The sequence below is a fragment of the Tympanuchus pallidicinctus genome, unplaced genomic scaffold (genome assembly GCF_026119805.1).
Source record: "Tympanuchus pallidicinctus isolate F22 unplaced genomic scaffold, pur_lepc_1.0 scaffold1, whole genome shotgun sequence".
Lineage (NCBI taxonomy): Eukaryota > Metazoa > Chordata > Aves > Galliformes > Phasianidae > Tympanuchus > Tympanuchus pallidicinctus.
Window position 1 is genome coordinate 72,899,649 of NW_026294618.1, and position 23,309 is coordinate 72,922,957.

At 37.3% G+C, this 23,309-nt stretch overlaps 1 long non-coding RNA gene across 1 annotated transcript; it reads left to right on the forward strand.

Moving 5' to 3' along the window:
* The first annotated feature begins 574 nt into the window (after positions 1-574).
* LOC128080552 (uncharacterized) lies at positions 575-23,080 on the forward strand. The gene is made up of 3 exons (XR_008206731.1): positions 575-635; positions 15,289-15,380; positions 21,771-23,080. It is a non-coding gene; the product is annotated as an uncharacterized LOC128080552 (long non-coding RNA).
* Positions 23,081-23,309: the final 229 nt, after the last annotated feature.

The following is a 23,309-nucleotide window of genomic DNA, read 5'->3' on the forward strand; positions in this document are numbered from 1 at the left end:
TAAATTAGTGAAGTACCAGCAAAAAAAAAAAAAAAAAGTTCAAGAGACAACTGTAATAATATAGTGCTCTCCCTGGTTTCTTGGGCCTGGTCCCAGGGCACATTATACATAGATTAATTATTGTTACATAGTGCATTTATTACTGGTGTAGACCAGTTATCAATAGTTCTCTAAAGAATTGAAAACAGGGGTTAGTAATATCCTGGATTTTTTGATGTGCTGTTGTATCAGCTATCCCTGCAAAAAGGACACAGTGCACTGAGTTTTTCAAAATCTACAAAAGAATACACTATTGGATTGCCACTCATAACAGAAATTATTTAAATGTTTAATGATTATCATGTGTTTCTAATGCATTTTTCAGTTTTCAAGTGACAACCTAGTGATATACTTCTAAATACTTCTGGAAAAAGAATACTTCTGTAGCAGAAATGCTAAGTCATGGCCTGAAACAGTGATTGAGCACCTGGTAAGAAGACAGGGCTAATCCAGGGGAGCTCAGGTGCATACAATTTACCTGAGCGACTAGAAGATATGGAGCCATGATTCACCCCTTCCCAGATCTCATTTAAGGATTGACAATGGAGGAGAGGGTATCTTGGTGGAGATCTCTGTGTACCTGAAGCTTCCTGAAGGTAAGTAGGTTCTTTTCTTTGTTTCTGTGCCTATGGCTGTTGCATTTCAGCAAATTCTTGCTTTAAGTAGCCTCTGATTTTGTTCCTCTGCTCTTTTTTGCTGCACTTTCTATTGTGTGGTGGCTTCTCAAAAGCTACCGTATTATGGGAAAGTGATTAAAATGTCTTTAGGAAGAAGCTATCAGGTTAAAAGAGGCCTGTTCAGATGCTAATATACCAAAGACACTTGCCCTTACTTGCGAGCTAGGCAAAGGCTGAAGTTTGACCATGATCTTATGTCATTAGGCGAGGTAAAAATAGTGAGGTAAGAAGAGATTGAAGCTGAGAGCTTTTTTGGCGATTCACATCTGATTTTATTGTGTAGCAGAATTCAATATAGTTTTGGTTTTATATCAACAATGTGTTTTGCAGGAAGTTCTAAATTTTCCTCTCATTTATTGCATTTTAACTCGCATCATGGGATAGTTTCAAAGTCTGCAAAGGATTTTTTTTCTTGGTGAAGCTGAGTAATGGACATTCCAGTAATGGATATTCAGCTGTAGCCCAAATCCAACCCTAAGTAATCCCCCTCAACCCAGAAATGTCTGAAGAATGAATAGGCTCTTAAAAGTTTGTTTTGCTGCTATCTTACATTTATCTCCAAAGCTATCCTTGCTGAGCTGTAAGACTTGCTACTGATAACACCTCTTTGCCTTGTTGGTTATCAAGCTTTTTTTTTTTTTTTTTTTTTTTTTTTTCCCCTCTTAACCCTACCAGCATTTAAAAACTTTCAGACAATTTGAATGTGATTTTTATTTTTTTTTTCCTAGTCATCTTTGTTTTGGATAGTGTGCCAGGAGCAACTGATATGGGAACACTAGATACAAAACTGGATTGGTTGGTTTTAAAGTTAAATCAATTAAGTTGATATGTCTATTCATCAATTACTGTAAAATAAATGATTGAGATAATTTTTCTTTGCCTTCTTGTTAATTCAATGTGGGCACTTATTTGGGTAGGGATAACCTCCAAAGATCCTCACAGAAGGTTCCAGGCAATGAAGAGCCCAAATTATGTTTCCTTCTACCCACTGTACTTATCAGCATTTGTATTCCATGATAGCCCTTATTCTTGTGTGGGGTGCTCATTTCAACAATTGCATTTTTCAACTTTGACTGCTGAGCACTGTACTGGAGAATTAAACCAGGTGGAAATTTTATACTCTTTATGTGATTTATTGGAATAAACAAGACCTAGAAAGAAAAGATCTGCATAGTCATTTGGTATGGAAGGTGTAGTGGTTGTGTGACAATGAAACTTTTGAGAGCTTATTGAAGGTTCTAGAAAAAGAGCTGTTAATTAAGCTAATTATTTACACCAGAAGAGTTAATACCTGCATAAAATTTTTTGTTTTGTATAAATAGGAAAAAATTACCTCTTTAGAAACTCTGTTTAGAGCAGGGCACTGCTTTTTTTTCTTCTATTCTTATTTAAGGCTTCTCCGTTGTTTAAGTCAGTAATTCTTTTTTCCACATTGTTCTCCTGAGATCTGTCCCACTGTTTTAATGATAACTATGAAGCAGACATGGTAAATTTTTTTTGCTGCCTTTTAAACTTTTCCAAGAACTATGGATTTGAGAATTCAAATCAACCCTGAAGTTCTTAGTGGTTTTTTTTTGTTTTGTTTTGTTTTTTTTTTTTTTTTTTTTTTTTTTGACTGAATGAGGAAAAAAGTAGAGACTTTTCTGGCAAATAATACTGAAACAGTTCTAAAAGTTCTGCTAATAAGGCTCAAGAGAGTCAGAGAATGAGGAAGTTCAGATGAAAACAGGCATATGAGACACTGACACCTCAGTCTATGTGGGGGAAGATTCTCAGCTGCTCAGCCCACATCACAGAGCTTGGCATTCAGCAGAGCTACTTAGGTGACATTTAAAACCAGATTCCCTAAAAAAATGGCAACAGTAGTAAGTGAAGGTCGCACTTTCCTAATAAAGAAATGAATACTTGGTTTTAGTGAGCTAGGGATTACTTCATATTTTTGGGAAAGGCAGAAAGAAAAAAAACTGGATGAATTTTTTTTCATTTCTCAAGCTAAGTTTTTGAATATTTGATTTGAAATGGACGTTACATTTTGAAATTCATTTAGTTTTTAAGGTTAAAACAAAAACAAAGGCTTTGCTTATATAGCTAACTTAAAAATATTCACTTCTAGGTTGTACAAAAATTATATTCTCAGTGCTTTTCAGTGCACCACAACTTGTCCTTGACTGAATTTCAGAATGTTATCTTTCATAGTGTGTAAAGACACCTTTCCATAAATAAGAAAACAACAAAGTAACAAAAATAACATTGCCCAGGAAAGAAAATGTGTACTGTGGTTTGTGATCAACTACCTCTATTGTGCACTAGGTCTTCTGCAGATTCACAGATAGGGAAATAACAGTGATGGGAACTGAGTGCTGTTCTGCATGCCAAGAAGTGTCTTGCTAGTAAATACAGATCTATTTAGAGACTAAACCATTATTTTCTTTTTCTTCGTGTCATGGGATAAGGAAAGGTTGGATGGTTCTCTGCTGGCTCCTGTCAGAGACACAGATCTTTTAAATTTATATTTCTGGGAACAGCATTAGACCATATTCTGCAATCTCTTTAATAGCCACTAGAATGTTTCTGTGCTGCTGTGCATCTTGTTTCCGTTTTATAATCCATGAAGTCTGCTTTTACCAGAGAAACCAGAAATAGTTAAACTGTCTGTTTCATACAAATATCATAAAATACTGGGTTGTATGTATGTATGACAGAATAGCTAGGTAGTGATCAAAATCAGGCTTACTGTATTTGGCACTTGATGGGGTTTTTTTTGAAAATTTTTACTTGGGAAAATCCCTCCTTCATTTAAACTTGTATCATATTTATAGATATGTCATCAGTGGCTCTCCCCTGGTAAAATTAATTTTATCTAGACCAGAGACTGCTATTTGAAAAAAATCTTAGTGTGTTTGGTTTAGTAAATTAATCACTTAACATTTTCACATGTCAGTCTACTCATGAGTATTGATAAATTTTCATTCAGTATAAATAAATTAGATTGTGAAATAGTTAATACCGTGATAATGGTAATGTCCATTTAGTCTGGCTTGTATACATATTCTGCTAGTTAATCGCCAGTCAGCTTGAAATGAAATGTTTTAGTGTGGTATGAGTTTTATTTTCTTTCTATTGATTGAGAGACAGAAAGATATGGTGTGGTAGAGTTGAGACACTGCCCTGCTACGAGAATTAATTATGGTTTATAACTAAAACTGTTATTTTCACCCTAAAATGCAGACATCGGATCAGTATATTATCACATTTTACTCCTCATGGCATTAAAGTGTCTTGCAAGTATGTCCTGTAAGTTTTTGAAATTAATTCTAGTGGCTTTGGCTGGGCGTATTTAACCCTTGTCTTGGAAACCCTTTGCACAATGTTTTTCTCATCGCAATTTTTAAGGTATGCTCATTTGGTGATGAAGGCTGTCAAAACAGTGGAGACATTCAAGTTAGCTGCTAGGGACTTTTGACTGTAAGTGTCTTTTCTGAATTTTATTTTACTCTTTAAAAATACTAATTTTTCAGACACAGTTGAGTTATGATCACTTTGTAGATTTAGCAATTATTTAATTTCTGGTGTTTTCAGCATCTGTATAGGCAGAATACTTATCTATAAGACATGCCTTGGGAATTTTGTTGGGTAAACATAACAAAGGATTTTATTTCAGTGGTTCTAGATATAATAAGAAAATGAATCATAAAGTATTAGAAGGATGTCAAAAGCTGTATGCAATAAATCCTCTCATCCAGCATTATTTATACATTTATAGTATATGGATTAAGAAACTAGTGTTATGGAACTAATTAAAACATAATTCACACATCTGATTTAGCTTCTTTGTTATCTAAAGATGCTTCTGTAGATCTTAGTGAGCCTGTCCAGTGAATACTTATCTTTCTGTTTACAGTGTCGGAGACATTACTTTTTCCCACGTATTTCACAAAACTCCATTGTCTATAGCCTTCATTTGTTCTAAAATGTTCACTGTTTCGAAGCTATTTCTCTTCAAAAGTCTATGTACAATGACATCAGCAGTGTAGTTATGAGTGGGTGTTTCTATCATATATACCAAGATCTCTGACTGATGATTTATTATTTAATTAAGAATCAGTATGCACAAGGCCTGAAAACATACGCAGGGTTAGAAATCAAATGAAGTAGCCATGACTTCTACAACACTCAATACTTTAAATCTCCGTGAAACTCGAAAAGCCCTTAATAAAATCAGAGCTGGTAATTTAGTTTATTGCATCCAAATATGGAGTCCTCAAAACAGCAAGGGCTCCATATATAGAGACTATCCAGAGCAAGGCCACAAAAATGACTTAAGTGATGGAACACTTCCCCTTTGAGGATAGATTGAGAAAGCTGGGACTGTTCAGCCTGGATATGAGAAGGCTTCAGGTACACCCGATTGCAGTCTCTCAGTATCTAAAGGGAGCTTTAAGAAAGAAGGGGACAGACTCTTTAACAGGTTTTATGGTAACAAGACAAGGGGAAACAGTTTCAACCTAAAGGAGGGAATATTTAAGTTGGAATAAGGAAGAAGATTTTTACTGTAAGTGTGGTAAGGCCCTGGTACAGGTTGCCCAGAGAGGTAGTGGTTGCCCTGTCCCTGGAGACAGTCAATGTCAGGCTGGACAGGGCTTTGAGTAACTGTGGTGGCTGTATAATTCCCTGTTCATTGCAAAGCAGTTGGACTTAGTTATAGGTAAGTGGAATAAATCAAGATAACTGTAATTTATTGCTTTATAGGGACTGTCTTTATGCCTTGTTTCATTAGAACTTCTGTTGTTATCTCTTATTGCTGTTGAGATGCTAGTACTCTTAACAATGTAATTATTATTCTTATTTAATCTTTTTGTTACTGAAAAGTCTCTAGTAACCAAATGTTTGACTCTTACTTGGAACTCACTTCCAAACCCTATAGCCCAAATATTTGTCTATATGCTCAAAAAAAAGAGCTTTCAGTGAAATTTATACCACTTTATATTTTTTATATATTTCTATTTTATATTAGGTAAATATTGTGCCAGCCTAATGGTTATATTTAATTCATTATTTTTTGGAACTGGAAGGCATTCAGAGATGACTGGTGAGGCATGATGTCTTCCTTCCTAACAAAATATACTCGTGCACCTTGAAGGAGAGGATAAGAAAGGGCTTTCTGCTCTCACATAGGATCAGAGATGTGGTGGCTGTCTGTGTGGACTCCAGGGTGTGGGGTATGTTGCCCTTGACTGGGTACACTGTCAGTAGATGAAAATTTTATCAGGAAACAACATAAACATTTAACTATGGTGTGTCGTATAGCTGGTAGGTGACATAATTTCTAGTTGTTCTTACGCTGTACAGAATCTGGAGGCTGCAATGGTGCAGGATGTCAAGGTCTTCAGGGGAGAATTTTTGGAGCTTTATTTTCTTCCAGGCTAGCATTTTTAATATCAAGTTTACTGGCTTGAGATCAGTTTGTAGGACAAATCCTGGATGCCATGGCTTGAATGAATGAATGTGAGCTTTTCTGGAATAGGAGACCTTGAAGTTTTCCTCTACAGTAAGAGGATTTATATTTATGGTTTCTCTGATAAAAGATTTATTTTTGTAAAGATTATTGTTAAGAAAGAACACAACTGCATCCTGCCTGTTGTTTTACTAACCAATTTCTATGGGCATCTGTCCTTGTTAGACACTCTTGGGAATTAAAGGGAAAGGAAAAGGAAAGATTGCATTGATCCTGAATGCTGTGTGCCTGTCAATTGTTTCTGTAACAAGTTATTTCATGTAACAGATAGGAACTAACACTAACCTTTGTAATTGGCTGCTCACTGATTGTTCTCGGGAGATGCATGTTTTTTTGAAGGAGGAAGGGCCTTCAATTATAGTATGCAAACAAAGTTAAAGATTTATCCAAAGGAGACTGGAAAAAGTGGTGGGGAAATATTCACAGCTTATGTTCTCTTCTGAGGGAGACTGGTCTGCTTGATTGATTTTTACTTAAGATTACTTAATACCTACCAATGCACAGAACATTAGAAAATGTAAGTTTGAAGACCGTGTTGCTTTTTCATGCCATTACACTGCCTAAACATAATATTTTTTCTGAATCATCAAGAGTTCAGTCTTTTTTTTTTTAAAGTGTAGGATATTCTCACCAATATTGCTGTGTATCCAGAAGCTCAGAAATGATTACTTTAAGTAGCTTGGAGTGAAGCAATAGCTGTGAAGTTCAGGTTTGATTGACTCAAGTGACAGTGCATTTCTTGGAGCCAGGCAACTTGGATCCACATTTCAGCTTGAACTATCCATCAGACCAAAGCTTGCAGTTCAGACTGATCTTTGTCTTGAAAACAACCATTTTAGTGCATTAAACATAACAGTTTACACAAGTCAATAAGAGTACATGTTGCTGCATTGTAGTTACTGTATATTTGAGTAAAAAAATCACTTTAAGTTAGTTTTGCATGTAGGATTTTTCTAGACTCAAAAAAGAAAACCATCTTAGATGTAAAGCTAAGAATGATAGTACTGTAATTGAAACCTTAATAAATGAATAAAATAATTAATACAAATCTAAGCAAGAAGAATGTTACAGCATGGAAAAAAAATTATAGTTGTAAGAATAAAGTTTAAATTTTTGTGCGCCTATTTTCTGATTTCTAGCCCTTTTCCTTGTGTTATGGTCACTTTTCCACTCCTTTCTGTACTAAAAGGCTTCTATTGGGTTGCAAAAGGGAGAATAAGTCATTAACATCCTGAGCCCTTTCCTTCAAATAAAAGTGTCGTTTTCCTTTTCCTCTCTCTGGATTCTGCTTAGGGTCATTTTATGCATTTGTTAATGTACATTTACAGCTTATTCTTTCCTCATTGTTCTGTAAGTTTATGATATTTAAATTTTACTGTAAATGTTGATTTTTATGGAAATTATTTGTATTTTGTTCTATTTGCTGCTTCTACGATTGTTTTTCTTGGTCTGTAGGTCTACATTTTATCAGCTGGCCACTGAGTTTGTAGTTATGCCCCCTTAGTGCTAGCCTGTGCCTTATATTCCACCATCCTGACCCTGTACTCCTCATGTTCTCTGCTGCTTTAACCCTTGGCTGCCACTCCAAGCCTCTGCTTCTTCACATTAAAGTTTTTTTTTCTGTTACAAATTCATTATTACAGAATTTCTCTATGCTGCTGTCTGTACAAAGAACTATGATTCTACCCTACAAAAATTTACAAAATGAGTCATTCATAGTCAATTTTTTCATGTGACGAATTGCTTTTATGGCTAAACCGACTGACAGAAAAGCTGCAGGCAGGTCATGACAAGTGCAGAGAAAGCCAACAATCCTCAGAACAGAGGCTTTACAAACTCAATATATGCCTGAGGCCAGCAGCTGGCACTGGCGGTGTTGCATCACTGGACTGTCTTGTCTCCTGATGGCGGAACTGCCAGTGCTTAGAGATGCTGCAGGCCATATAATAGATCTGCTAGAAAAATAACAAAATCATTCATACACCTGAATACTTCAACACTGGAGGGAATAGTTCAGTATGATTCAGTACTATACACATTGGAGATATTTCTTTCTCTCACATTTTCCTGTGGAGTAACATCTAGAAGTCTGTGCATCACTGTTCTAAAATGCAAACAAGATTAATAAAGGAATCAATTGCTGACCTGAGACGGATACACTAAACTAGAGTTTATTTTTGTGTTCTCAACAACAGAATAGATTAAAAATAATTATATCCCTGGGGAGGTCAGTATTTCATGTGAGCAGTCATCATGCTAAATTTTGCCCTTAGTGGAGGACAAACTGGCATCAACAGATTAGTATGTTTTTTTCTCATTATAAATGCAATCATTTGAAAAGAACAGATTATACTTTATTTTTGCTGGACTACTGAAATCTTACCACTAGCTATGACACTACCAAAGCTGCTAAAGCCTTTCATGGTCAAGAAAGAATTCACTGAAGATTAAAAAGTTTCTAGAGTACATTTGACAAACTTTGTTCAGATATTAAAGGTTTGTGAGAGTAACACAAATCATGTAGCAGGGGTAGAGCTTCCTTTTTTATAATGCATTTCATCTTCATAGGGTGTATGGGAGCATACCAAAATACACTTAGACTGCTGTACCAAGCTTGCAGAGAAGTGATCCCTGGCCTGTTTGATGTAGTACCATAACATAACTTCCTTTGAAATCTTGAGGAGAACACTTAAACTAGAGCAGTCTGAAGAAGCTGGTGCGTGCCTTGATTCCTTTGTTGATAAATGTATGCACATATAGTGCCATTCTTTTCAATATTGATTAATGAAGTCTGGCTATTTTATAGACACATTTACATATGACATCACAGATGGTTGTTTCTCAAGCTATGTTGGAAAGAGGCATCTTGTGCCATTGACTATATGTGTCAAATAAAAGTGACATTGTAGATATAAGATGTATGCTAACTGAAAAACTTCTATGGCATAAGCTGTCTGGCAGGTGTTATATTCTGAGGAGTCCTCAGAGGGGATGGTTAATGTCCCATATTTCTTTAGAAACTTCAAATAGAAAAGTGCAAATATGGTTTGTGGCAAAGACAAATGTTCCAAAAATACCACTGTTTTCTCTTTTTTTTTTTCATCTCAAATAACCTTCTTTATATTCAAAAACAACTAGAGTTTCCTGCATGACCAACTGGATATGAATCTTATATTAATGTTTGATATTGATATCTGCTTGAATTGAGTATTTTTTGGGAGAGGATACTGGCAGATGGGCTTCTTTTTTAAAGGCTGATGTACAGAACAGGACCTTATTCTTTTCCTACCAGAAATGCTGATTTGCATTTTCTTCAATTTTCACCCTTTTCCTTAAGATAGTTTATGATGGTATTTCATATGTTTTCTGAAGGTTAAAATGTTATGAATGTGGTAAACTTCAGCATGCTAATAAAATAAAGGTATTCACTGGAGTCAAATGCCAAAGACTTGTCAACTACACTCATTCTGCTGGCTGCCAGCACTTATACTGTCAAGTCTGTGCCCTTTCTTGTCCTTCACTTTCAGTCACTGCAGCCTTTTATTGCTTCTTGAACACGTTCTCATTATGGTCTGATACACTATGATATTTTGAACAAGCCATTTCTCTGATGTGCTCCACATGAATCGGTCTTCATATAATCTTCTGGTCTTACATCTTTTGTCATATTGTTTATTCCACTGAGGATGATCTCCCTCACACAAAACAACTTCTTCCACCACATTTCTTCTTCTAGTAGTATGTATCCTTATTTGTCATCATCAGTAATTTTCTTCTATTACTGTCTTCTACTACCTTTTATTAAAGTACTATTTTTTTATACAGTTTCAGTTTACGAATTTAAAAGACAAAGGATGTCGGTCTGATGTGTGGCCTAGCTGTATTTCAGAAAAGATTAGTTGGACTCTGACCTGTGTGTTATACCCTTAGTTCCTGTAATCTATGTGCTTCGAGTTAAGTTGGACTTCAAATCTCAGGGGATCATGGCATGGAGTCTAGCTGGAAGCCTGTAGCTAGTGGTGTTCCCCAGGAGTCAGTGCTGAGTCCAGTCTCATTCAGTGTACCTGTCAGTGATCTGGATGAGGGGGTAGAATCCACCCTTAGAAAGTTTGCTGATGGTACAAATCTGGGAGGAGTGGCTGACACACCAGAAATCTGTGCTTCCATTCACTGAGACTTGGACAGTGAACTCCTGGGTGGAGAGGAACCTGATGAACTTCAACCAGAACAAGTGTAGGGTTCTGCACCTGGGAAGGAATGACCAAACACATCAGTACTTATTAAGGCCTGATTTGCTCAAAAGGAGCTCTGAGGAGAAGGATCTGGGGCTCTGATGGTAAGTTTGGCCATGAGTCATAACTGTGCACCTGTGGTCAAGAAAACCAATGGGATCCTGGGGTGCATTAAAAGGAATGTGGCCAGTAGGTCCAGGGAGATGGTCTTCCCCTCTACCCTGTTGAGGCCACATCTGAAATACTATGTCCAGTTCTGAGATCTTCAGTTTAAAAGAGACTGGGAAATTCTAGACAGAGTCTAGTGGAGAACCACAAAGATGAAGAGGGGTCTGGACTATTTCCTATATGAGGTAGGGCTGAGTGACCTAAGATTGTCCAGCCTGGAGAAGAAAAGGTGAGAAGGGACCTCCACACTGTTTATCTAAAATATGGGAGTCAAACTGATGGAGGCAGACTCTTTTCAGTGACATGGAGCAATATGAAAAGGGGCAGCAGGCCAAACTGGAACAGAGGAAGTTCCACACAAATGCAAGGAAGACCTTTACTGTGAGAGTGACAGAACATTGGAACAGGTTTCCCAGGGTGGTTGTGGAGTCTCTTTTTCTGGAGAAGTTCAAGACCCTTCTGGATTCTTTCCTGTACAACCTATTCTATGGAACTTGTTTTAGAAGGGGGGCTGGACTCTATGATCTCTAGAGGTCACCACCAACCCCTTAGACTCTGTGATTCTGTGCAGCTGAGAATTTGCTATATCTAATATTGTTATTGTGCTCTTTGTATCTATTGTATTTTCCATGGGAATAAATAGTAGGCATTACTTTCAGAGCAAGATACATACATTGTGTGTGGGCATATTAGACTAATCAGTGGTACATATCCTTGTGAGATATATAATAAAATCTGTGCATGAAATGAAACAATGCCGTTGCAGCCTTCTGGTTGGATGCCCACTCTGTTTTAGCTTGGATTGAATTTACCCCTGAAGCATCCAAAGCTTCAAACCCTTCAAGAAACCTGGTGAGACCAGAACTCTCAGCTTTGACTCAAGTCAGAGTGTACAGCAATGTTAGCTGGTACGAGCTGCCTCCATAGTGCCACTACAACATGCCTGAAGATATACACCCAGCAGGTGGTGTGCTTGGGCAAAAACGAGACATCTCTACTCCAGAAGAACTGTATTGTTTTGTTTTCGTTTTTGTTGTGTCTTTTATTTTTATTCCTCCCTCCTTAGCCCCCAAAGGTTTAGAATTAGGGCTTTTTATTTGGGTTCTCTTTTTCTTCTAAGTCTTTTTAGCATCTCTCTTCCTCTTTTTTTTTTTTTTTTCCCCCTCTTTTCTGAACTGAATAATCTGTTCTAGAAGTCAAAAGCTGTTGAGCTAAAAGAAAAAGCAAGTTATGTGTCTGAGAGTATATATATCCAAACTCCTTAGGGACTGTCACAGAAGCCAGGAGGTAAACTGGCACATGTGAAAGAAAAGGCTTTCATAAACTTAGCTATGATTGCTGCTTACTCCTGCAGAGACATTTCTTTTTCAGAGATAGTTGTTTGTTCTTGAACAACTTTTTTTTTTTTTTTTTTTTTTTTTTTTTTTACTACTTTGTCTAGAAAGCAAGAGGTAGAAGAGTGTGGTATAGTAATTTATTGGTTTTGCGATAGCAGTGTCATTACATTGCTTACCATATTTGCATATCTTTCAGGGGATTTTTGTACAAACTAATGAATGTCCTGTGTAAATGGGGATGCATTAAGACTCTGGTGCATGGTTTTATTATATTCTGTAATATGAATTCAGAGAACAGGTGCCACACCATCTGTAATCCTCCTCACTTTTGGCTGTGACTGCAAAATGAGTACAGACTGGACTTACAAATCATTAACAATGTGTGTGGGTGGCCCCCACTTCAATTCATGCACTCAGAAAGGCACGTTTGCATACTTATAGATTGTATACAGAAAAACACGAGGTAGAGCCATGACTTTCTTGTTCATTATGTTTTTAGTATATGCATTATAAGTTAGATCCAGTGCTACTGTGCTAATTGTGGTGTAGTTCTTGGAGTTCGTGGAATTGCATAAACTCTCTTGGCAGTTGGAAAATAAGGCACTCCAGTTGTATAAGGCTGTATTACAACCAGAGATCTTCAGACTTCAATGGGTTACTTTGATTTTTGATTGAGAAAATGTTGTCTGTCTCTTTACCGTGATGATCTCTCTAAGTATTCCAAGACAGTGAGGAATAGTCTCCTGGACTACCTGAGTGTCTCCAGCAGCTGAAGGAAAACCCAAGAGATGCCAAGCAGCCAGTAAATGAGAAGTGCAGGCATTTTCTTTATACCTTCACATCAAACTTTGCCTCTGGAGACTCACCTTCAGATCTCAATCAGAATGTTAGAGTTATATTTGACCTCTTGCAGTCACTTTTATGGTCAAGTCTGGATCCAGACTAGGACCTTACTTCTGGTCAGTACTTTAAGTATGCGTGGTATAGGTTTATAGCAAGGAGAAGAGAAACTGGGTGCTTCAGCACTAAGAAATGTTGCTGAAGGATTTTTTGCAGCCTTTTTAAAAATATGAGCAAACAAAGAAGCATCCTTCTTAAGCTGGATATAATTAGGTAATAATGACTATAGCTTATGCTATACTTAGCACCGTCAGCAATGCTGAAATGTTTGTCTCTGCTTAAGCTGTTATGATTTATGATGTTATGAATGGCAGCAGTAATTATTTGTCCATGGAAAAACATTTTTTCTTCAATCACATTTATTTACTTCTTTATTCTTCCTGCCTGGGGAAGGTGTGGTACTGGAAGGAGATGATGGCTCATTTCTACAGATGACAGCATCCCAGATTCCAGTCCCTGAATCCGTCCACCATTCATATTTTGCACTTACTGAAGGTTTAACTCTCATGATGTTGATTAAGATTATAATGGTTCTTGTACATAGGTGAGGGGAATAGGTGTTCACTGTGACCCATAAGTTATTAAATAACATTTCCTGTGCTCATGGAGGATGAAGCATGATGATGACTCACTTGGCCTTTTGCAGATCTATCTTTCCAGGTAATTTTTATGCTTTTCTTATTCTGGTCATAAATAGAAATAACAAGAAACAAATAAGACAAGCTTGCCAAGGTAGTAGTGAGTCACATAGGAGATTAAACTATTTTAACATAGTAATTGTGTGCTTCTCTCACTTCTATTACAGACTCACAGAATGGCCAGGGTTGGGAGGTATCTCAAGGATCATGAATTTCCAACCCCCCTGCCACATGCAGGGCCACCAACCTCCACATTTAATACCACACCAGGCAGCCCAGGGCCCCAGACTGGATGGGGCAGTGGTGGTTTTTATTACTTTTTTTTTTTTTTTTTTTTTTTTTTTTTTTTTTTGTGCCTCGGGATGAATTTGTTGGTCTCCTGTGATACTGTTACTTGTATTCTACTCTCTAAGCAAGGAAGTTCAGCTATGTACGGAAAGCTCTGGATATTATTCTGTGGTTAATAATGGTGCTATGCTTGTGCTCTGAACAGATATGGAATTAGACCTGTTTCCTTATTCTATAATATGTTTTAAATGTAGACAGTAAGAAAAACTCTTCCAGCTGGTGAGCAGTAATACCCTATCTTCTCCTTTGCCAATATGCTTTTGGAGAATGTCCATCTATACAGAATCTGGATTAGCATATTTTAACTCTGAATATTCATACCATTTTGCATGCTGTCCTTGTGAAAGATAACAAAGGAAAGATGACTGGAATGTCCTTCTACATCAGAAAAAGGATTTTTATTTAGGAAGGGAATCCTCTTTGGAAACATAAGAGGGCATTTAGCTACCTGTTAATTCATGTTCGTGAGGTGGTACTAAGAATGATCATACTGTATCGTTATTACTAGTAGTAGTTGTGTTAAATACAAAGATTCTTAAATAGTCTGTCCTAAAGACAGTAGAATCTTTTGGAAAATAGCTTTCTGTGATTGAATCCTAGCCAATCTTGTAATAAGAATGTAGGACTTTTTTCACTGCCTTTTCCTCACTTGTGTAAACTTCTCATGTTCTAAACATTAGTCTGCCTTCTGGTTCATCTCCATCTTTCCTTTAATACACCCCTGTATTTCTATGTCTCTGAAGCATTCTTCACTGACTAAATCATCCCACGCACAAAGTCCTGTGCAGGCACAATGAGGAATCAAGGGATGGAAAGGCACAACCCAAGGGTAGCATAAGGTGCTGAGAGAGCAATGTAGTGTTTTCATTTGGAGAAATACGTTAAAGTGCAGTGAATATTTATGGTTATGTTGGTCCTTGAGAAATATCAGACAAGGTAATGGTATAAGAACGTTTTATAGGGACAATAAATAATGTATCATAAATAAGCCTTGGAGCCATAAGCATCCCTCTTTGGCCACTTGCAAGGATCTGCATTACCACTATTTGGTAATACTCTATAAATAAGAGGTTTTTTTCTAGACTAAAGCATACGATACATATGAGGTTTTTAGATCAAAATAATCCATTTTCCTAAAGGGTAATAAAAGATAGATTATTTATTGTAAAATTCAGGTTATATAAATATTTTACTTAGCTTCTGAAAAGGAGCTCAGACCAGCCTTTAATTTCATAGCTGCAGGTATTTATAAGCTCGAAGAAACAATGCAATGAATGAGATTTGGATGTCTGCCATCAGGTTGGTTTGTATTTCTTTAGAAAGAAAAACAAACAAATCTCTTTTCCCTCTCAGGTGATATGGAGAGACTGAAAAATGCTTCAGAGCAGCACGGAGTTGACCATGAAAGCACAGTGTGTCTGTTTCTTTTTCTAGAGTAGAGCAATTGGTGCTGAACAGCATAGAAAATAGCTACTGGAAATCAGAGCCCTTTGACGTTTAAAGATGTGACAAGCGGAAACAACTTGGTAAGTGCTATTTCTGCACGTGCACCACAACAGCTTTCAGCCTAAGAAACATTATCATCGTTGTTATTTACTTATGAATACATTTACTTAGTTGTGACAGCATCAGACCACAGCTACTCCTGTTATTACTTGCAGCTATTGCCACTGAACAACTGTATAAGATAAGAGACAGTTATTAAAAGCAAATATTACTGAGCCCTCTTACTACCTGTAGTTCAGCAGTGTATAGGAACTGCATCTCCATGCTGAGAGAAAAGATAATAACAAGCCTTAAAGGATCCAGCTGTTGATCATGCAGTCTTCTTTTGGCACCCTTTATCTGGATGAGATTCCAGGAGTTTCAGTCCTTATTTCTTTCCCAAGAAACTCTTCTTGATAAATGAAATTCTCAGCGCAATGTCTGTCCCTTTCATAATCTAGTAATATTGGGAAAGAATGTGACACACTGAATTGTGCAGTGCTTTACCAGACAAAGTTTAATGTCGTAATATTTTCTTTGTCAAATGTTTACATTCTTACTGCAGTATTCACAGAATGGAAAAATGACAGCTGTTGGTGAACTGAGTAAGTCATATCGCTACTCTTAACTACTCATATCACATTCCTAGATGATGCTTCGGGCCACCAGTATGCAGTACACACACTCGAGACTTCTGTTGGAGAAACTACCAGCAAAACTGCTGGTAGGAAAACTTTTATTCATTCCAGTCAAGTGAGTCTAAACCAGTATATTGAACAATCCCAGGACCCATTGTCTGGCTCTGAAACCAATGGGTGTGTTACACTGCCTTATCATTCAAAACAGAGTAGTTGTATCCAGTAGATGTATCCAGTTGTATCTCATAGGAAATGTCCCATGACAAATCTCTGATCACCTCCAGGAGTGGTCTGAGTGTGTGTTACTTCGCTGCTGGTTCAAAAACATGTTAATAATTTTCCAGTTGTTATGCAGTTAAAGAGACCATGATTAAATACAAAGATGCTGGCACTGTTGAGCTTGCTGATTTAGATATAACCAGTAAGAGTTGGATTACTCTGAAAATACAGTTTCAGGATTCTGGGCTAATTCCAACATGAAAATCAACTGTGTGAATACATCCGCTTATGCTGTCATACATGTGTCAAAAAGTGCTGAGGTCTAGTTTTGTTTTTTTTAAAAAAACTGAATTTATTATTTTATTTTTCTGGTTTGTCTACTCCCAAAGGCAAGACAAAATAGTTAAGTTTCCCAAGCTATCTTCTGGTCGCCTATCCTGGTGGCTTGATTACTGCAATAGGGTTTGTTCTCTTTCCCCCACAATCCCTTCAATTATAATGACCGGGTGGAGGGACAACTAAGCCCATTGCTCAGGCACATATAGGTGTTCCTGACAGCTCCTGTGGATAGGAACTTAAACTGCAACAACTATGGACTCTAACCTCAAACGCTCCTTTTGCCAAGAAAGCGGTCTGAATTACTTTAGCACTTGCTACAGCTTCCTGAGCTTGAACGCTCTACCTTAGTAGTACATCAGAAGGACACAGCAATAATCAGCTTAATGAAGGCTACTCGGGAGTTGTGGCAGCTTCGTCAGACACTTCTACTTTTCTTTTGGCCTCCATGGCTCCTTTCTCATTGAGGCATGTATAACTTGGTTACTTGAAAAGTTAATCTGGTGGCTTCCTTCCCAGCTCTCAGATTTCCCATTTCTGAGAGGCTCTGTAATCAGTCACTCAGTTATATAAGTCTAGGTAAATTAATTTCAATTCATATATGAGAGTTCTAGGTTGTGGGGATCCAGGTCAGTTGTGCCAGAAACAACTTTGTACCATCTCTTCAACATTACCAATACTTTCTGCTTGCCAGGAACAGCACTGCCATCCTACATAATATGCAGGCCTGGACTCTTTGACATGATCTTCAGCCAAGCTGCAGCCACAGGCTGGCTCTGAACTTCTATGATTCTCTTTGCCTAATGGTTCTAAAATGCAGGCGATGTTCCATTCCCTCATTTAGATCCATCCCTCATTCTTTCCTAACTTGAGAATTGCAACATCCTGTTATCTTGGTCTGATGAAGCTCATTCTGTTCTGCTTAGAGTTATCCAATGCACTGTTTAGTCCCACTACTGTCCCTCTTAAAAACTTTAGACCTCTCTAACCTTTCCAAGTATCATTCTTTCACCTTTGTATTGCCCATTACATCTGACAGAAACGTTTTGCTTGGAGGTAATCATTGGGTTTGTCCTGTGGCAGCACACAGGAGACAGTGCAGAAATCACTGTCCACATTACTTAACTGTTCGAACAGTTAAGTCCTGCATGTAGTTGGCTAGCAGACTGCCAGGTAATTCCTGGGAGGGTTTAGGAATTAATACTGGAGAAATCACCAACAATGGCTATTTGGATGTGAGCATCCTATTTCCAGGCCGAGTCTAACAGCATAAATGTAAACAATCTATGCCAGCTGGTCTGAGGATGAGTGGTGGGGCTCTGGCATTACTTCAGGGCATGAATGTTGTCTTCAGAATTCCTAGGGATATGAAATAGTGATGGAATTCTACTGCAGAAAACAGAAGTGTAAGGTAACAAGTAACTAGTAAGTGTAATAAAATTGTCTTTGTTACATGTTTTCTCCTGGAACATAAACTCCCAGTTTTACTTAATTGCTGCTGCTTAATATCCATTCTCTAAACAATCTCCTGGTTCCTCTGAGATTATTTCAGCCACCTTTACCAAAGATTAATATTACAAGCAGTGATTATAATTTTATTATCTAGTAATTACTCTGTAAAGTGATTGAGTCTACAGCCTTTCATAATATGGTGACATCTACCTACAAGTTGTTTTTCTCATGAAGGGAGAGAGATTATTCGAAATGATTCTACAACACTGTCTTCAAAATCATGCTGTTATAGTTTCTTCAGCAACAGCCTTGGACTTGCCTTTCCCATGTACGATTTGCTCTGTATATTTTTCACATGTTTTATTTTTTGGGTCTACTGTTGTACTTATTAATATTGAGTTAAAACTTGGCCTGTAAAAGGTAAGCCTCTATGGCTAGATACCTAAATCTCAAAAGAGAAATAATAAAAAATGTGTGAAGATAGATGAGAGGATCTACTATGAGTAGTAAATTTTGTTACAACGTAATATAATTAAGGAGATCAGCTGTTTCTCTAGCTCATTGCCATGTTCTATTAATTATTTTGCAGACACTGGGAGTGTCAGACACTGTAAAGACTACTAAATGTAAATAATGTTTTCCAGAGAGCCTTTGTTTTACAGATGTATGAATGATTTGGCATAGTTGTCCTCTAGTTAAAATATTCAAATAGCCCATAATTTATTACTAAGGGTGGAAAACTGGGCTGGGGTTCAGGAAACATGCATTTCATTTCTGGAGCTGTATCAGCCTTGATGGAGGATCCTGAGCAGGCACTTCTCCTTCCTGTCTTATTTTTCTCATATAGAAAACAATGTCTGACTCTTTCTTTACTATGAGAGTGATGAGATGCTGGAACAGGTTTCCCAGAGAGGTTGTGTATGCCCCATCCCTAGAGGCATTCAAGGCCAGATTGGATGGAGTCATGGGCAGCTTAGTCTAGTATTACATGGGGAGGTTGGTGGCCCTGTGTATGGCAGGGGGATTGGAGATCTGTGATCCTTGAGGTCCCTTCCAACCCTGGCGATTCTGTGATGAAAAACAAAGCTTAATATATGTGATTATTATTATTTTTGTTTGTCATAAATGTTAAGCTGTACTTCATAGAACATCTTCTTTTTTTTTTTAGGAAGCAATTTCAGATCTCTTTGATTAAATATGTGATACCATAATGAATTAGTGTATGTAGCTGGTTTTCTTCCATTGCTGATTCTGATTTTAGGAAAGCATGCAACTTTGAAGACAAAGCATGTTAAGTAGAGTTTTATTACAGGTTTCAGTTGCTTGTAGGTACTTGTCAATATTCTCTAACTTTTCAAACTAGAGGTTGTTCCAGTATCTATGGACTTGTAAATTTGAAAACTAAAATAATATTTATATTCCCCATAATGTTGATTAAGCAGTGAAAATGGTATGAGAAATTGTTTATTTTCTCATTCAATCACCAACACAAAGGACAATGTGATTCTTTACAGACAGAGCGGTGAGGTGCTGGAACAGGCTGCCCGGAGATGTTGTGGATGCCCTGTCCCTGGAGGTGTTCAAGGTCAGATTGGATGGGAGCCTGGGCAGCCTGGTCTAATATTGAATGTGGAGGTTGGTGGCCTGGCATGTGGCAGGGGGGTTGGAGGTACCTTCCAACGCTGGCTATTCTGTGATTCTGGTAAGATTGCTGCTGTGTGAGTTCTCTGTGCATCGCACCCTCTGAAGCTCTAAGTCGTGCTCTGTGGTGCAACCCCAGAAGCAAGTTGCACAGGCCAGGTGATTAGTGTTGGCTCTTACTCCTCCTTTCAGGACTGAATCCATCCCAAATGCTAAAAAGCATCTCTGGAATGGTGGAATGGTCAGTGCCTGACAAAGAGAAATCATAAGGGAGGAGAAAATGTTATCTATTCAAGTTTACACAGACTCAAGAGTCAGATAAGGGTCTCTCACACAAAGGCGGAAGTATAATGTTCAATTTATTTTCTAAACATATCTTTTTTTCTCCCTCAGTTATTTTCATATTTCCACCTTAATTTTTTTTTTTTTTTTAAATTTTATTTTTTTTTCTTTTTAACCAGCAGTAAATTTTTAAGGCTTAGAGAGTAGAATGGTTGGTGGGATTTGTCAGAGAAATTTGCAAAATGCAGACACTTAAGTGTTTCCTACATGTTACTGTTTTTCAAAGTGCTCTGACAGATACAGCTGACACAGGAAAATGAGCAACCATATCCCAGCAGATCTGTGATAACAGTGGTGCCTAGGAGCCCCTATCATTCTCCACTTGCTGTGTGGTAAGGCTTGCACAGACACAGCACTTTGTCACCCAGCCCTGACCTAACTGTAGTGTCAAATCTCTCCAAACCTTTCCTTTCCCATGCCAAGCTGAGTGTGACTGGCATGAAGCCAGGATGGGCTGTTTCTTTGTTTCTAGACAGGGCTGGAGAGAGATCAGTGGCATTCATTATGAATGCCCTTTAGTTGTATCTCATTTCTATTTCCTGGTGCAGAGAGGACTCTGAGTTTATCGCAGTGACTCAGCTAATTGTAAGAGCAACACAGCAAGAGTTGGGGCTAACTCTGATTAAATACTCTGGAGATCTTTTTCTGTCCTCATTTCAACAGAGGAAGTCAAGCTGATATCTAATTCAGTGCATTAGCCATTTTCAGTCAAGTCGGTGGGGTGATTACAAACTCTCAGTAACATTTCCCAATGCATCTCTGCTAAGTGAAAAAGCAACATCTCTGCATATCACAAGGCATCCATCCTTAGGCACTCACGCAGATACATATATATAAACAGATAACTATCTAGTTGTTCCTTTAGATTCAGACAATGGCTTGTGCTTAAACTAGGCGAATACTTAATTGATCCTAAGTTCCCTAACAGTAGTAAGTTGCAAATGCACAGAACAAAATCAAAGAACTTGTGAAGTACTTTAAGTTCCTTAATCATCCGTGAAAATTAGGGCATTGTGTTTTTTGGCAAGAGCAATAATCATGGTGTATAAGGATAAAAGCCTGTCTGGCTGGATCTGCTTCCTTGTGAAGGAGTAGGATATAAGTTTTTGTAGCAGAGACAGGAGTTATTTCTTCTGTCGAGGCTTCAGTGCACTGGAAATTTCTCATTACCATTTTATCCAGATTTAACTCAAGATCTTCACATGAATTATTGAAACAAGGAAGCACAACTTAATTTAGAAAAAAATACAACAAGAAATATAGTACTGCAGTTAAATGCTATATCTTCATCTACTGAGGCAAGTTATGAAAAGCTTGTCTAGAACAAACTTTTATAATTGAAACTTCTATATTTTATCGCATCCTCATGACATCTAGCTATCTGCCCTGTGTCTTTAGCTTTGTGAACATAATTTACGAAAAAAAAGTCCAAACCCCTTCTTACTTGATCATTCCAAGACAGTTGTATATGTAAACAAGACAACCAGGTAGTAGCTTTGAAGTCTAAATGAGACATCCATTGCATCATATGAGGGGAAAAAAAGTACTTAAGTGTTTTTTTTCCTTAATAACTTCTTAATAAATTCTGCAGAGAATTTTTTTTCACAGCATATTAACTACCTCAGGTTAGATGCACATTTGCTACACAGTGAATTGGATGTCATATATGAAACGACTTCTAGAGAAGGTTTGGTTGTGTTATTGGAAACTCTGGAGTATTGCTATTATTTCATCTAGGATCTTGTAAGAACTGGATATATTGTGAGTCACTTTCCCTATTTGTATTGTTTCCCATTTTCATAGCACCTCCCTTCCTGACTTCCGCAAAGCAAGTTCCGAAGTACTGTGAGAAAGATTGTGCTTCCAATGATAACACCAATGACATTTTTGAAGCTACAAAGCCATTTGAGTATACTTGTTTCACAGATCCAGAAGCTCTTTCTATGTCAGTGGGATCAGGAGTGGAGCCACACTTGAATAAAAACAGTTGATATATGCTTTCAGATTTTTGAATCTGTTTTAAGCACACAAGGAGAAATTTAGCTAATGTGAAGCAAGTTAACGGAGTTCTGCCAAGGTACATTTACCTAATACCCAGTACAACATTCTACTGCTTGTTAGATCATAATTCAGCCCATTAAACAACTTTGCACTAACTCAGTGAAAGTGCCTAGCTGACAACAAATATTAAGATATGTAACTTTTGCAAAAAAAAAGGAGTATTTGTTTCTTATATGGTATAAAGAAGTGAGAAAGAACTAATAGGCAACATGAAGGGAAAAATATATCCATTGCTTAAAAGCATAATTTAGAAATAAAATGAACAGAATTTTGTGGAATTCACCTCTGAGTTTTTGTTGTATCAGATAGCAGTCTATCTTGTAGCTACATATAGCTAGCAAATTTTGTATAGCACTCACTTATAAAGGGCAACGCAATTCTTGGAACAATGCTTTCTTGCCTAAGTGCTGTTAAATGTTAGTGATCTTTTCAGTACTTTCAAAATCAGAAGATATAAAATTAAAAGCTACAGTCTCTGCTACTACTTAACTTCTTTAGACCGAATACTTTCAGTGTGTCAAGCCATTAATTTTCTCTGTCACTGTGCTTTTCAATAGACATCATATGAAGTCAGTATTTGGAGAAAATGTCATTACACCTGAACAATTTCTGTTCTTTACATATTTAGTCTCTTCTAATGCAGTATATACATAACTTACATGTTAGTAAACATGGCAGATTTCTTACTTCTGATGGTAGCCTATTGGCTTAAAGGGAGATCTAGTTTCTGGTAGACACTATGCAATGCCAACAAGATGCGATGGCAAGATTTCTGCTTGCCCTGATACACTGGCATGAAAGGTATGTTTAGATCCCGGATTTGTTCCTCTGTTGAAATAACTGAGGAAGCACTTGTAGGGTAAAGCAAATCTACGTCTGCTTTACAGCTGTATTTATCTGTAATTTATACAGTTGTTTTCATAATGCTATCATAATTTCAACAAAACACCTTTAGAAATGTCCATACACACGGTTGTACTGCTCATTTTATTTGGCAGCGGTCAAGTGAGTAGAACATCAGATATATGCAGTTTCTATAGTGTAAAGCAATCAAAATAAATTTCTATTGTTAATGAAAGGTCTGCAGATACGGTCCAGAGTGTAATAGGAACTGAAATCTTAAATGCAGATTGTTTTATTTCTTTTAAATTACCATGCAGTTCCTGTGTTGTCTTCATTTTGTTGCTGTGCTCTGTGCTTTTTTTCTTGTCTCTTTAGCAGTTAGATTAATGATTATTCTACACCAGCTATAATATAGAGATTAAAAATACTGTGTAGAAG